The following is a 13,855-nucleotide window of genomic DNA, read 5'->3' as shown; positions in this document are numbered from 1 at the left end:
AGGGGTGAGGATTAAATATTAATTGTAACGTTGATATTTGACTAGAATTCTGATAAGGAAAAAACAGAATAAATACAGATTTTTTTTTTTCTTTCTTGATTTCATGCATTTTATCCCAATTTATATTTTAAGCAATATAATATATACTTTGAACCTTCAATAACAGCAGTGTTATCTTATAAAATTTTGACATCTTTTAAATATTTCTACTTAGTAACAAATTATTTTACCAGAATTTTCATTCTGCAGGTAAATAAAAATTTTTGCTTTATGTTTCAATTCAAAATTTTTTTCTGCAGAAAGCAAATCTGCCTTTCTAAACAGATGTACATGTGTCTTAATATAGTTTCAATATCACAAAGACTTTCCCTGCAAATGACACTAATTGGAGGGGGCAGGTGGTGGTGGCAGTGGGGAGGAAATCTCTCCAGGATTGTGCAGAATTGATAACAGGACACACAGACCTAGAGCTGGTTGAAAAATGCATAAGTATCAGTTATGTAAGGAATTGATTAGCTAAGATTTTTAAAAAAGCAAAGAAAGTAAGAAGAAACTGCAATATAACATAAACTAGTAGGAATAAGAAAGTTGCTTTCTCTTCTATGTCTTCACGCAGAATCTCTTGAAGTGTAACTCTAAACCCCTAACGGCCTCCTGTGACTGCTCCTTAAACATCTCTCAACTAAGGAAACTCAACAAAATGCAAAAAATGAAGAGTATTTGTGGTGGAGAAGCACTGGAGGAGCTTCATCACCTTGTTGGTTATGGATACATGTGTTCAAGTTGCGTAGAAATGATTGAATCTCTTTCCATCTTGGAAGACAAATCTTTGGGTAGCAAAAAAAAAAATGGTCAGCAATCATTTTTTAAAATTCTCACTAGATTTCCAAGAGTACAAAGTCCTGTGTTCAGCAAGGGAGAGAGCCCCAGTACGGAGACTCTGCGCGGTGAGAGCCTGCCAAGAAGTCTGTAGCATACATTAACACAAGAGGGAGTCTGAGATAAGTCTGTAGCACGTTTATGGTAAAGTCTGTATACCATAGCTGGAGAAGTGAAGATATTTTTCTCGTAAAGATACAGGCTGTGAAAGAATAGTGGGAGAATAAATTCAAGAAGACCAGATTGGTTCCATTTACTTTGAGGATCCACTGCGTTTGCCAGAGGAGAGTGTGAACTACTGTGTTCTCAGGCTTGTAAACCAATGGACTGATTCCACAGAAACAAAGTAGGCACTGATTCAAAAACCATGGTGATTAACTTTCAAAAGTTGATATTCATTACCAGAAATCAGATTATTTATCATTGGCATTTAATACTCAAAACAAGGTCTGACTGAAAATTTTCACAATGCTGAAATGTTTGCTTCATGTTATCAATATTTGTCTCTAGAGAGCTTAAAAACAAAATAGATAAGAGAAATACATAAAGGCATGTGAGGAATTGAAACAAAAGTGCAGCGGTCTAGAAACTAGAAATAGACAGTTGTTGGCTGATGCCAGAAAAACCAGCTGCTTTCTAAACATGAAATGCAGCTTTCCTTCCCGCAATCACTGCCTTTCCTCCAGGCACTCGCTCATAGTGAATCACCGTGAGGATTAATACTTTTGCACAATGCTTTTGACCAAGTGTGTAATGCCAGACTGGGAGCTTGAGCAATGCCGAGAAAGGGATTTTACAGAGGAGAACCTTGGAACATCAGTGTTATCCACAGAAATACTTCAGACACTTTGATAAACAGCTCTGGAAACAGAAGTGATGTCACTGCTTGAAATGCTGGTGAGGAAGGCAAAGAGAAAGGGTAAAACCAGTTTCCAGCAGTGGGCTCTGTCTCAGTGTTCTAGGTTTTTCCCAGTTTCAGCAATGCTGTGAGATTGAACTTGGTATATCTGTGGTTTCCATCAAGAATAACAAAGTTGTATAGCCAGTTGCTGAGGGTGATCTGGAGTAATCTGGGTTTTCTAGGGCCAGTTTCAAGTTAGAATTTTTCAAGTTTAGAAGAATTTCTATACTGAAAGGGTTGTCAGCCATTGGAACAGGCTGCCCAGGGAGGTGGTTAAGTCACCGTCCCTGGAGGTGTTAAAGAGACAAGTGGATGTTATGTTGAGGGGAATTGTTTGGTAGGTTGATAGGGCTGGGACAAAGGCTGGACTCAATGATATTCTAGGTCTCTTCCAGCTGATACGATTCAGTGATTCTAAGTTGTGATGTGTGTAGGTGGGGCAGATGCAGCCATTTAAAAGACTCTCTGGGTGCAGGCGTCTTGTCCCTGTCGCTTCTTTTGGGATTCAACATGGCTGAATCCCGTGGTGAACGTGGTCTGTAGGAGCCTGGCTGTGGCGGGAGAGACTTGTCATTCTCCCAGGGACTGCTGCTGTAAAGGGCTGCCCTGCAGTGAGCCCCCAGTCGGAGCCCTTGATGAATTTGATGTTTGTCTGGCAGCTGGATCAGGACAAGGACTCAGGTGTAGGTAAGGCAGGACAGAGCCTGGTGCAGTGGCATAACTGCAGTTATTTATCACAGCGGTATGTAACCCACAGCACTGAAACAACATTATCGCTGACTTATCTAATGATTGCATTGTTATAGCGCTTCCTTTTGACGTACTGCAAATGAGAAGTTGATAGGAAAAAGAGGATCGTGCAATAGGCTTTCCAAAGCCGAATTGACAGACTGCAGGGGCACATCTCCCAGCGGCAGCTTCCTATTGCATATGGAAGAGATGATGATGTATCAGTGACTCACTGAATGCTTTTCACTTTATCACAGCAAATGATCAAAAAAAAAAAAAAGGAAAAAAATTACAATTTCCAGGGCCTTACAAATGCAATAGGAACCTGTGATTAAAAATAAGGAGCTTAGTGTGTGAAGAGTAAGAGCACGGCAGCAGGGGCTGCGGGTTAGATGTTATTGCTGTTATTGAAATGGAGCGCAGGGGTGACCACACTTTACACGAGCTTTATTGCTTCACTCCAGTAAAAATGAATCACATTTCTCTCTCTCAGCTCCTCATTTTTCCCCTCAAAAGACTGATAGGAAAAAAAGATTATAAAACACTCTGACATGAAAAAAAGTTCAATTTTACACGTCAGCACTGTGTACAGATGGATGATTCACCAGAATGCATCTCTGTGTTTTTAAGTTGGCTTTTTGTTTGAACTGTAAACACGTCAGACTTTATAGAGATTCCAAGTTTGGGCCTAAGCTAATACTTGCTTTTATCAGATAAAATGTTATGTGACGGTGTAGAAGAGACTGCTGCTGAAAGTGCTCACCTTTGCTAGTTTAATGGGAAAATAATGAGAAATCTATGTGAACACTCCATTTCTGTGCTCTGCAAGATTATTTCCGTGGAATTTTATACCAGGCACTTAAGTGTCATCTGGAGGTGCTTTTCAATATTGGATGCCATTCTTTGCACTGGGGGTGAACTATACGCTTATCCAGCCCTGAATCAATTTTGCGACTGTCCAGTCTCTGTTAAGCAGCTTTTAACTTTTTTTAACATTACAGTCTTGGGAGTTACAGACGGCAGACACCGTTCAACAGGCTCAAGGCTTTGTGCCAGGTAGTGCAAGGACTGAAAGTTGTTATTTAGGAAGCCATATCGTGAAAGTACTTGCAGATATACAAAGGACAGGGCACCAGCCTGCAAGCAGCAGAGAAAAATTGAGTTTATAGCTCTGTAATATGTGCATATAAACTATGCATCTCATTCCTACTTGAAACAAAATTGTACTAATGTTCAGTCTGCACAGCGCAGCTTGCCAAAGCTAAGCCATGCTGTCTGCGATCCGAGCGCTTTTGCTTTCTGCAGTGCCTGGCATCTGACAGTCCTGGAGCGTTTTGCAGTACAAATGGTAATTAAGCTCTACAAGAGCTTTGTAAAGGACCTAAATACTGTTAACGGCCATTTCAGCTAAGGCACAGGGCTGCCTCTCCTGTGGGAGGCTATCAGGGTGTGAGAGGGGCCTGTTGGGTGGGTAGCCCAGTGGCCGGGGTGAGATTTGCACTGGAGAGAGACAGTCTTCAGGTGCTGTGTGACCTTTTGTGCAGCGTGTTGGGACCCACATCACAGCTGGGACCTCTGCTGTTATTTCAGGAGAACTAACTACTGTAACAGCCATAGACTGGAATAGCATGGCGGTCTGTCTGCCAGGGAATTATTTTGGATTTCACCCCAAATGAGACTAGAATCTGATTTTTGTTATACATAACAAGCTCCTCTTGTTCCCACTTAAAATGAAGCTTCTACTGCTTCCAGAAGTGTGACTTTGTGCCTCAGCTGCGGCAGCACGTCCCGTTGTGTGGGCTTGCTCTCTGCAAAGCTTGCCCTCTGGTCTGGCGTGAGCCCTCATTTCATTCACGCGTTGGTGAATCGTTAGCAGTCTGTGTGCAGCCTGTCAGCCCTTCGTGTTCTCCCTTCAGCCTTCTTTCTTTCTTAGCAGGAGGAAAAAGTGCTTCTGGCTTGTAGCTGAAACCCTTTGCTGTCACACGTCCTTGTCCAGAGCCTCTCCTCCTAAGGATGGATGCTCGGTCTGACAGCCCACCTCCAGCCACAGTCTGACATCCAAAGGCTTATTCCGCCTGTTATTTAGACCCGTCTGAGCCTTACAGGTAAATACTGCAGGATCTCTTTGTGAAAGGGTAGGAGAGAGGAGGAGGCAGACAAAGTGCCCAGCGCCCTACTTAGCAAGCGCTTGAAACCTGGCCCGCTGCGTTCCTTTGTCAGAGGCTGTGTGCCGCAAAACGGATTAAATAAAAATGTCACATGTAAGGGCCAGAAATTGTGGTGTTCAATGTTAACGCTGTGTAAACACTCTCCAACTGACTAAATTTCAGCAGATCCAGAAGTTGCCAGAAGCGTTTTAATGCTTCCCCTTTCTGCTAAAGCTAAAATGGCAGCGCTAGCTGCATCCCCGTCTCCCTGGGACTCATTAGCCTGGCGCTGCCCCGGTTTCTGCGGGCGGTGGGCAACCACAGGGGAAGGTGCCACACGTGCAGCTGGTGGCAGCCTTCACGCAGGAACAAAACTGTGAAGCAAAACTGCAGTGGAGGGGAAGGATCATTCTTAATAATATGCAAATCAATGTAGCATCTCACAAAGATTTGATTTGCGTTTTGAGGCAGCTGCTAAAAATGTTGTTTTAACCTCTCTGGGGAGCGTAAATATATCCAGTAGACACAGACTAGATAGAGGGTGATTACATTTTCTAATAACGTTAATTTTACAAGGTAGAACATTTGAAAGCTGCCGTGTCTTTCATCCTTGGACTGAGTTTGTTGAGGAGATGTCCATGTAAGGATAATTGTATCAATGTTAATACGGCAGAACCCTGCCAACTCATGCGAAAAATTGTACTAAGAAATGCCCTGCAGATTTGTCAGGATGTGAGAAAGTTTTGCTATACATAATGAAATGTGAAATATAATTTTCAATGCACAAAGGACATGCTTTCTCCTTGCTTTTTATTGTTTCATCACAGGCAGCCCAATACTCAGTGGTGCTGCCTGGGCTTGATCATTACGCCATCAGACTGCGGATTCTCTTCACCGAATAAAGTGCTTACGTGCTAACCTGAGAAAGTCAAGCCTAGCTGTTTTCCCATTTGTAAGGGCAAATGACTGGGGCCTTTTGCCTTCCCGTAAAAAATTCCACACGTGCTTAGGCTTGTGTCACTCGGTTGGCAAAGCCTTTGCCATGCTCAGGCAACCATTATGGCAGCAGCCCAGCAGCCCATTTCATTTTAGCCCCACAGGGCTCGTCTCCTTCTTCTCCTCCCGCCCGGGGCTGCAGGGAGCGGTGCGGGGCGGCGTGCCGGCAGCAGGATTTGTGCTGTGCTCCCATTGTCCTCAGACCCTCTGTGTCATGTGAGGGAGGGAGATTGTATCACCCTGAAACAATCTGCTGCTTCCCCAGTGTTCGCTCAAACCTTTACCGTTCTCTATATTACATGTCTTGCAGGGCACCGTTATGAATTTGCCTAGTCTCACCTAGACTAAGGAACCTTTTGTTAACAGCTCTGACCCTTCTGCTGTTCCCCCTCCTTCTCCCAGACCTCTCTACGTTGTAACCTGGGCAGCTCTCGGTCTCTGTTGTGAGCTGTGTCTCACAAAACCAGGTATGATCTCCGATCCTCTAAGAAATCCTTTGGTTTTGCACCTATCCTGGTTTTCAACGTTATTTTTTTTTAAGTGTGGTACCAGGGGATTATAGAATGTTTCATCATCAGTCTCACAAGTGCTGCAAATAGAAGTGAATTTACCTCCCTATTTGCTATTTACTTGTTTATATATCTAAGGATCATTTTCTAGGTTATAGTCTCTTATTCTGTAGCTGTACCTAGGTACTCTTCTTGTTCCTAAATATATAACCATGAGTTTAGCTTTAAATGAACCTGGTGAAAATGATTGGATTTCCCTGAGATATTTTATTAAAAATTAAAAAGGTCTCATCTAACTCTGCTCCAGCTCCTCTGTGCTGCCTCTCCTTGACTGCCTTTAAAATGTTTATTTCTAGATCTTTAGTATCCTATTTACTTACTCAGGAATTCAAATACAATTAATTTTTCTACTATCCTTTTCATATATGGAATAGAAATACGCATTGAACAGTTTTACCTCTTCTGCATTATTACTGAAAACTTTGCGAGCTGTAAAGCTGCTGCTGCGCTGAGGTTCTTTTGTTCTGTGTGAACTCTTTGTCCTTAGCCAGGCCTGTGATGGCTTTTTCTCTGTCCTTTTTAGCTTTCCTAATAAATATTTCCTAGTTTCTAATTTTGTTTACAGCAATTCCAATTGATTTCCTTCTTTTCAGTCTTGTTATATTGACTTTTTGTTCCTAATTGCCTCCTTCACTTTGCACCAAATGAGAATGTGCTTTTAGCCAAACTTGTTCTTTTTTTTTTATTGTAGCTCTTGGACAGCTTATATTAATTTTTCCTCAGGAACTCCCAATTCTCATCCTTTCTACTTACTCTTTTCAGTTAGTTTTTGGGCACTTTAGGTTCTAGAGATTTGGAGCAATGGTCCTTTTGAAGCCTCAGGTATAAAATTATGTATTTACATATACATTTACTCTTCTTTCTGTTCTTATTTTTAATATCTGGTTTTTATTATGTTTTTCATAGTGTGATATTAAACTGCAACATCTGGATCAGCAAGTCTTACCAATATGTTTGAATAGCGTTTGGAAAATTGTGTCTTATATCTTTGTGGTCCAGGGTCTTTGCAGAGTGTGTTTTCTGTTCTATCCTTTTCTCAGTCAACACGATAAAATCAAAGTCTAAGCAATTTGTTTCCAGTTTATTGCTTCCATTTCAAACCTGAAGAACTACCCATATTCTGTTTCTATGGGGTTTTTCCTACATACATTAATTGACGTAATAAAGGATATTTATTCTGCAAATCTTGCTTGCATCCTTAGATTCCTACAGCGACACTGTTGCAAAAATGGGATTTGGTTGTAATCATTTTTAGGAGACTACACTAAACAATGTGTCCTGACAGTAGGATTATACTTCTGCAATGGTAATTTTATATGTGGAAGACTCTACCACAGGGATAAAACTTCTTGTTTGGGATGCTGAGTTATGAGACCTGTGGCTGTGAAATGCTGAGAACTGGCATAAAACCTGCATTGGCTGCTAGATCTGTGTCCAAAGCAACTGCTGCACCAATTGCTATGAAATAATTTGCTCCTGCTGTGGCAGTGATTTTGGGCAGTGTTTGGCAGCTCAAGCTGCCAGAATGATCTTATAGCATGTGTGTCCAGTGAACTATGCAGCAAGCTGTAAAGCTAAGAATTCACTGTTTTGCAAGAATATGGTAGTTAGAGTTTGCATTCCTAACCAGCCCCTTACTGAGTAACTTTTTCTTGCCATGACTCTGAATCACTGACACTTAATTGAGGGAAACACTTTTTTAATGCAACAGATGTCAGGCCTTGCACAAGGGCCTGGTGCATGACCCTGGACTCCAGGTGACCAACAGGGAAGGTTCCTCAAGTCAAACTGATCAAATTAAAACCTTACTTCTCCATACTGCACCTGGCCACGTACTGTAAAGGATGCTTTACTGGCTGAGTGGTGTCAGGTTGGTCACCACAACCATAATTTCCTGCAGCAGCCCCTCAGAAGTATCTCTCTAGAGCGTCTTCTTTCAGATTTGAGAGGGCACCGTGATTTCTCATGTGACAGAGGACAGCTGTAGCTCTGAAGATGTGAGGTTATCATGCTGTGGTGCGTGAGGCGTAAACCTACCCACAGGGGATCCTGAAGCACAGGCTGTGTCTGTGAGGCTCACAACAGCCAGCTCAGGCTCACAGAGTGTTCACAACATAGTTTCCAATGCCTCTGGAAGAAGGATGTTCTCTTCCAGAGAAAATTTCTTGGAGCCCCAGATTTGTTGAGTGTCCCTGATCAAGGTTTGCTGCCACTGATCTTCTCTTTTTCCCCTTTCCTATTGCGCAGCCCCAGCTGGAAAGGCAGAATCTGTCCCTACTTGTCTGTGCTGATATTGTCTTCTAATTGGCATTTGTGTAATATCTCCACCTGCTTTCTTCCTTCTCTCAAAACACATGTCCCTAGATATCTAAACACATCCTATCACGAGTGCTTAGTGAGCATGAAGCAGATTGACTGCGAGTCCTTCTGATGCTGAATTCAGCTGACAATCAGCGCTTAATGCCAGCAGCTATTCCTGTTTTGTATCCTCTTCCTTCAATCTCATGTTGACAAGGTCAAGTTTAGAAACTTCGAACAAATGTTACTTTCTGATTAACAGACAGACTGTTGGGTGGCAACTCCTGTTTTTTATATGCCAGTTGCCATTTTAATCAGCTCTTTATTCTGTAAGCTGCGTATTTGAATAGCTGGTAATGCCGGAGTGGTGAATGCTGTAAGAGCCAGTAGGTCTCTCTGCACATGTTGTTTAACTCTTCATGTTTCTTATAGTGATTAGTATTTGACTCCCTTTTTCCAAGTGACCCTGACTGTTCTCTGCTCTTTGTTGAAAAAGGGGTGAAGGACTGGAGCAAGGGACGTCAGAGACTGGATGAATGGATGGATGGTGGATGGTGAGCATCATGAACAGGTTGCAGATGGTCCACAGAGCTGTGCTGTTAGAGAAACTTATTGCATGTTGAGGAGTCCTGGTTCCAGATCCCGTAATTCCAATTTTCCTACACTGTGCTTTCAGCATGTTCCACTAATCCTCCGGTGGCTAAGGGCCATTGAAATTTGCTAGGGACTCTAAGTCAGCTGAGTATCTTGAAGTTGTGTATCCTGCACAGTAAGGGAAAAAATTGACTCCCTGGTGTATTGGTTTGCGGTAATAGGCTGAACTAAGAGCCCTGCTTTATCATGACTTGAATGTTAACTCTTCTCATCTAATTACCACTGTAATCTCTAGCCTAGTGCTGCAGGCATGGGTTCACATATGCACTCATAACAATTATATAAGTGAATGAATCAAATATATGTACACAAGATATATAAATGTAGTGATTTAAAACTGCACTGTGAAGATATATGTGGAGACTTACAGTTTGAATCCAATGCCTTTTGAATCATTAGGAATCTTTCCGCTGCTGTCAGTAGCCTTTGGTTCGACTTCTTCAGGATTTGTCTTCATTACTGAAAGTTATACAGAGTACGTCTTCCTACACATGGTTCAGAGCTGTCAAGTCCTGGCGAATGCTCTGTCTGACTGATGGTACTGAAAGTTAATGTCTGTTAGTGATGCAGTGAGGTGCGTGAGACTGTTCTTTCAGTCTTGCTGAGGGGCAGAGTCAGGGCTGTTTAAGGATGAATGAGAGTGGACTGACTTTCCACAGATTAGAAAGAACAACGTTCTTGTCCAATATACTTTGAGATTGATACTCAGCATCAGCTGCAATGAAATGGCCTCTCATTAACGCTAATCACACTTACTTCTTACTTTTCATATTAGATAATGAATATAGTTATGTATTGGAAAGCCTGCTCTCCCTTTTTCTGCTGTGACAGCATTAGCTTGCTGTGATTTATACTCTTCATATAGGTAGTAATATGATTATTCAGTTAATCTATTATTCATTTCACTCATGATCTATTCTTCTCACATTCTTATTCTGTGAGTCAATTTCTCTCTCTGCTATTTTAATAGAGTAGCATTTTAAATTGTGAGAACACCACATTAAACATGTATAAGATTTAATCTAATTTAAAATGCTTTCTTCTAGCAGGATATGCCTAATAAGCATAAAACCAATAACGTTCAAAATGCTGTGGCATATTAACATGACACATTGTGAAGGATGCATTTTTCAAATAAAGTTAAGCATTAATTAATGACTATGTAAAAAACTTTCTTGTCCCTTATCCTGAAGCTATATGACTGACATGGAAAACGATCTTTTGGCAGAAGAGAATTGCATGCAAGCTGCCTGAAAGTTTACAAATACTATTTCTTGCTGTCTAATATGGTATCTGTAAATTAAGACAAAATCAGTGATATTTCATGGTATTAATGTTATATGGACACTGAAGTGCTTGTGAATAATTAATCTGCACTTAATGTAGGGCTGGATGTATGTATGCGACCCACTGGTTGAAATGGATTTTAGGTTTCCTGTCTGCGTTTTTCTGCAGAGATCATAAGCCTGTTCCAGCCTGCAGCGGCACAGCCTGGCTGCTGACTCTTACGCTGGTAGTTTTAGAAACTCTCGGCACGGTTTAATTATCTGGGCAGTAAATTTTGCTAACAATTTTTGACAGAAAAATAAAGTTTTGGTTTGACTGCAGATTTGTGTGAAACAAATTCAGCTAACTGCTGCTTGAGTAATTTTGCTGTATTTTTACATGAAACATTCTTGTTTCCTGATTTCAATTCATACTTCCTTTTGAAAGTTAGATCAGTGCACTCTTGTGAAAATGTAAAACCTGCCCACATGCAAAAATAATGTTTTAATATCAATTACACAAATACTTAGTCTAACTAAAATGAAATTGTGTATTTTCTATTTCATCGACTGTTTTCACGACCCCTTTCAATGCTCAGTTTTTGATCATGCAAGCAGCCCCACTGTGAGGATACAGAAAAGACTAAACCTCTGATCCTACAGAAAATAATGCACAACCTTAGGGTTCGTTATTGCTGCACTGCCTCCCAGGCAGCCCACTGGAGTCTGTTTTCCCTTTCTGCACAGAGCAAGGCAGAGGGTAGGAAGGCAGCAGAGCCTGGTCCCATACTATGATGCTGGGTTGTGGCCAGGCCCGGCCCCCGCCGTGCGAATTTGGAAGCCTTCTTGGCTTTGTCGTTTTAGACAAAACCAGGGGAAGTGGCTTTGTAATACCCGTTGGGAAAACTTGTATAATTAAGCACATCTCTATGTCTCTGCAGTTCCTGAATCTGCTTTTTAAATCTCCTCTTCATTATCATTGTATCAGTTTAATTATAGATTTTCAGCAGAGGGTGACATGCAACAGGAGGTCTAATTGTGCGTTTGGTTTCCGGGATTGCTCATTCCCAGCAGGTAACTCCAGGCGCATATGGTGGAATTAGCCATTAGCTCGCACTGCTGACCTCTGCCTGCACAGTCTCGGTGACTGCAAGCCGCTGCACTCCCACACTGTCAGAAGGGTGAGTGTGAAGTGATGAAAAAGGAGACTTGGACAGTCAGATGAAGATCACTGAGACAGCTTGCTGTAAGCTGTGCCTCAAACAACGTGGAAAAATGACTAATGCTGCAAGTTCCAGAATACAAACTCCTGTGATATCATGAGTGCTTAAAAAAAATAATACTTTCTGATAACAGGTCAGAAAGCTATTGGTTCTGAACATGGCTTGGTTTCAGCAGTGTTTTTCCTTAAGCATGTTTAAGTTCTTGCTAAGGTAAGAGCTTTGCTGACTATTTCTATTTATTATTTGTATCTTGCTAGTTGCTAGGTACTGGTACCAAGATCTGTTGTGCTGGTGGTGTTTGAACGTGAGAGAAAAATAAGAGCACTTTGTGTTTGAGGAATGTACAAGGAGTGTACTTCAGTCTACATATCTCCACCCTGGAACTTTTATGGGAAAACAACTTTTCTGAACATGACAAAACCAATATTTAAGGGTGCATGTATGTCATTTTTTTAAACTGAGGAAGTGCAACTCCCCTTTGTAATTCTTTGTCCCAGGAGGGGCTTACAGCACCTGTATTACAGGGATTCAAGAAACTCTGAATTAGATGCTGGGATTTCAGTGGTGGTTCTTGGTGTGCTGGAGAGACAGATCGGTAAACTGTGATCATTCCAGTGGATGTGCAAAGTTAAAGCAATCACCTCTTTGAGGACTGGGAAGGAACTTCCTTTAAGTATTCCGCAAGTATTGTTAGGTGCTGTGGATTCTTCTGCTGCTCACCTCACTGTTTCTCTAACCCTGCAATCCCGGTGAATTTAGGAAAAAAAACATCAGGTAGATGGTTCAATTTTCTGTGGCTGCAGGTGAATGGTGTAACCAGATCTCAGTCCTTCTGCCACCAGGACTATGTTTCTATTTGCAACTACATCTGCACCTCTGCAGCACTCGAAAACAAGGGAAGTTGCAGATCTCTACCCCGTGCTCTGCTTAGCAATGTGCCCCAACACCTACCCAGAAACTTCCAACAGCAAAAAATAATGTCATTTTATTACATTGCTTGATTTTACCAAGTACTGCCCCCTAGGTGACACTCTTCAGACAATTAAAAGAGCTGGCTTTGATCTATAAGGCTTTTCCTGTTTAGGATCCTGGATGCCTCAGCACTGACATATCTCAAGTTGACAGTCGGCGTCATTGACTATTTGGGAAGCTCAGGCCCTGGGCACACAAAGATGCAGCACATTTTTTTTTTGTCATGTCTATCTCTCCTCACATCGATCCATCTTAATAGAGGTGTTATTTCTAGCCCTCATTGTTTTGTTTCTGCTTTCAGCAAATAACAGAAGAGAAAGGTCTGTGACAATTTTGGGAAGCTTTATAGAAAGAGGTTATTGATGGCTGCTACTTCTTCTATGGGCATTTGGAAAAATCCTTGAAATGATGTTTGGTGGCTTGGTAAAACAAATTATTGCTATGGCAACAGCTGCTGAAATGTTACAGAAAAGTTTCTCTTTTCCTTCTTTTGTTTTTATGCACACATGAAATCATGTAGTCTTATTGCTGAGATGGTGGCATAAACATGTCAGTAATATTTGTTATGCAGCATAAAAACAAAGAAAGAAGCAAGCATGTCAAAACTTTCATATTCAGGGTCTGAGTGAAGCAGCAGAAATAAACACCATTGTGCTGAAATAAATGAAGAAAATAGGAGGAAAATCTGTGTACCTCAACTAGAAGAACCTTATTTTAAATGCTAGTGATTTTTTAAAATTAAAATATTATTTCTTACTGAATTTATATCACAGTTCTACAGTTATGAACTGCTACTGAGTTACAAAAAAATTGTCTTTCCAGTAGAAATTCCATATTTCTGTCAGCATGCCCAAATCTGCCCGATGGTAGTTGAGTAAGCTGTAGAGAAGGAAGAGCTGAATGCTCTGCCTGCCTGCCCTGGGGCTGATAAGGCACAGTGCAATATCCACCTCAATAGAATGAATAGCCCTAAATTATCAGAAATGTAAATGTCTGCTTGACCACACAAAACACAATAGGTAAGTAAGCTCTGGGCCTCTGAGTGTAGGAGTCCTGGTTCAGGTATCACAGTAGACATTAAAAGACATAAAAGCATGGAAATTCAAACTTAATCAAAGTTTATTGCAGCCTTTCTTAAGGGAGAAGAAAGAGTTTTCTTGTTCAGTTCTAGGGTGCGAATGATGCAGACACTGAAGAGTCACTAGTGGTTGACAGTGCAGAC

Source organism: Apaloderma vittatum, unplaced genomic scaffold (assembly GCF_000703405.1).
Source record: "Apaloderma vittatum isolate BGI_N311 unplaced genomic scaffold, ASM70340v1 scaffold9658, whole genome shotgun sequence".
Taxonomy (NCBI): Eukaryota; Metazoa; Chordata; class Aves; order Trogoniformes; family Trogonidae; genus Apaloderma; species Apaloderma vittatum.
This window is presented reverse-complemented; position numbering follows the sequence as displayed.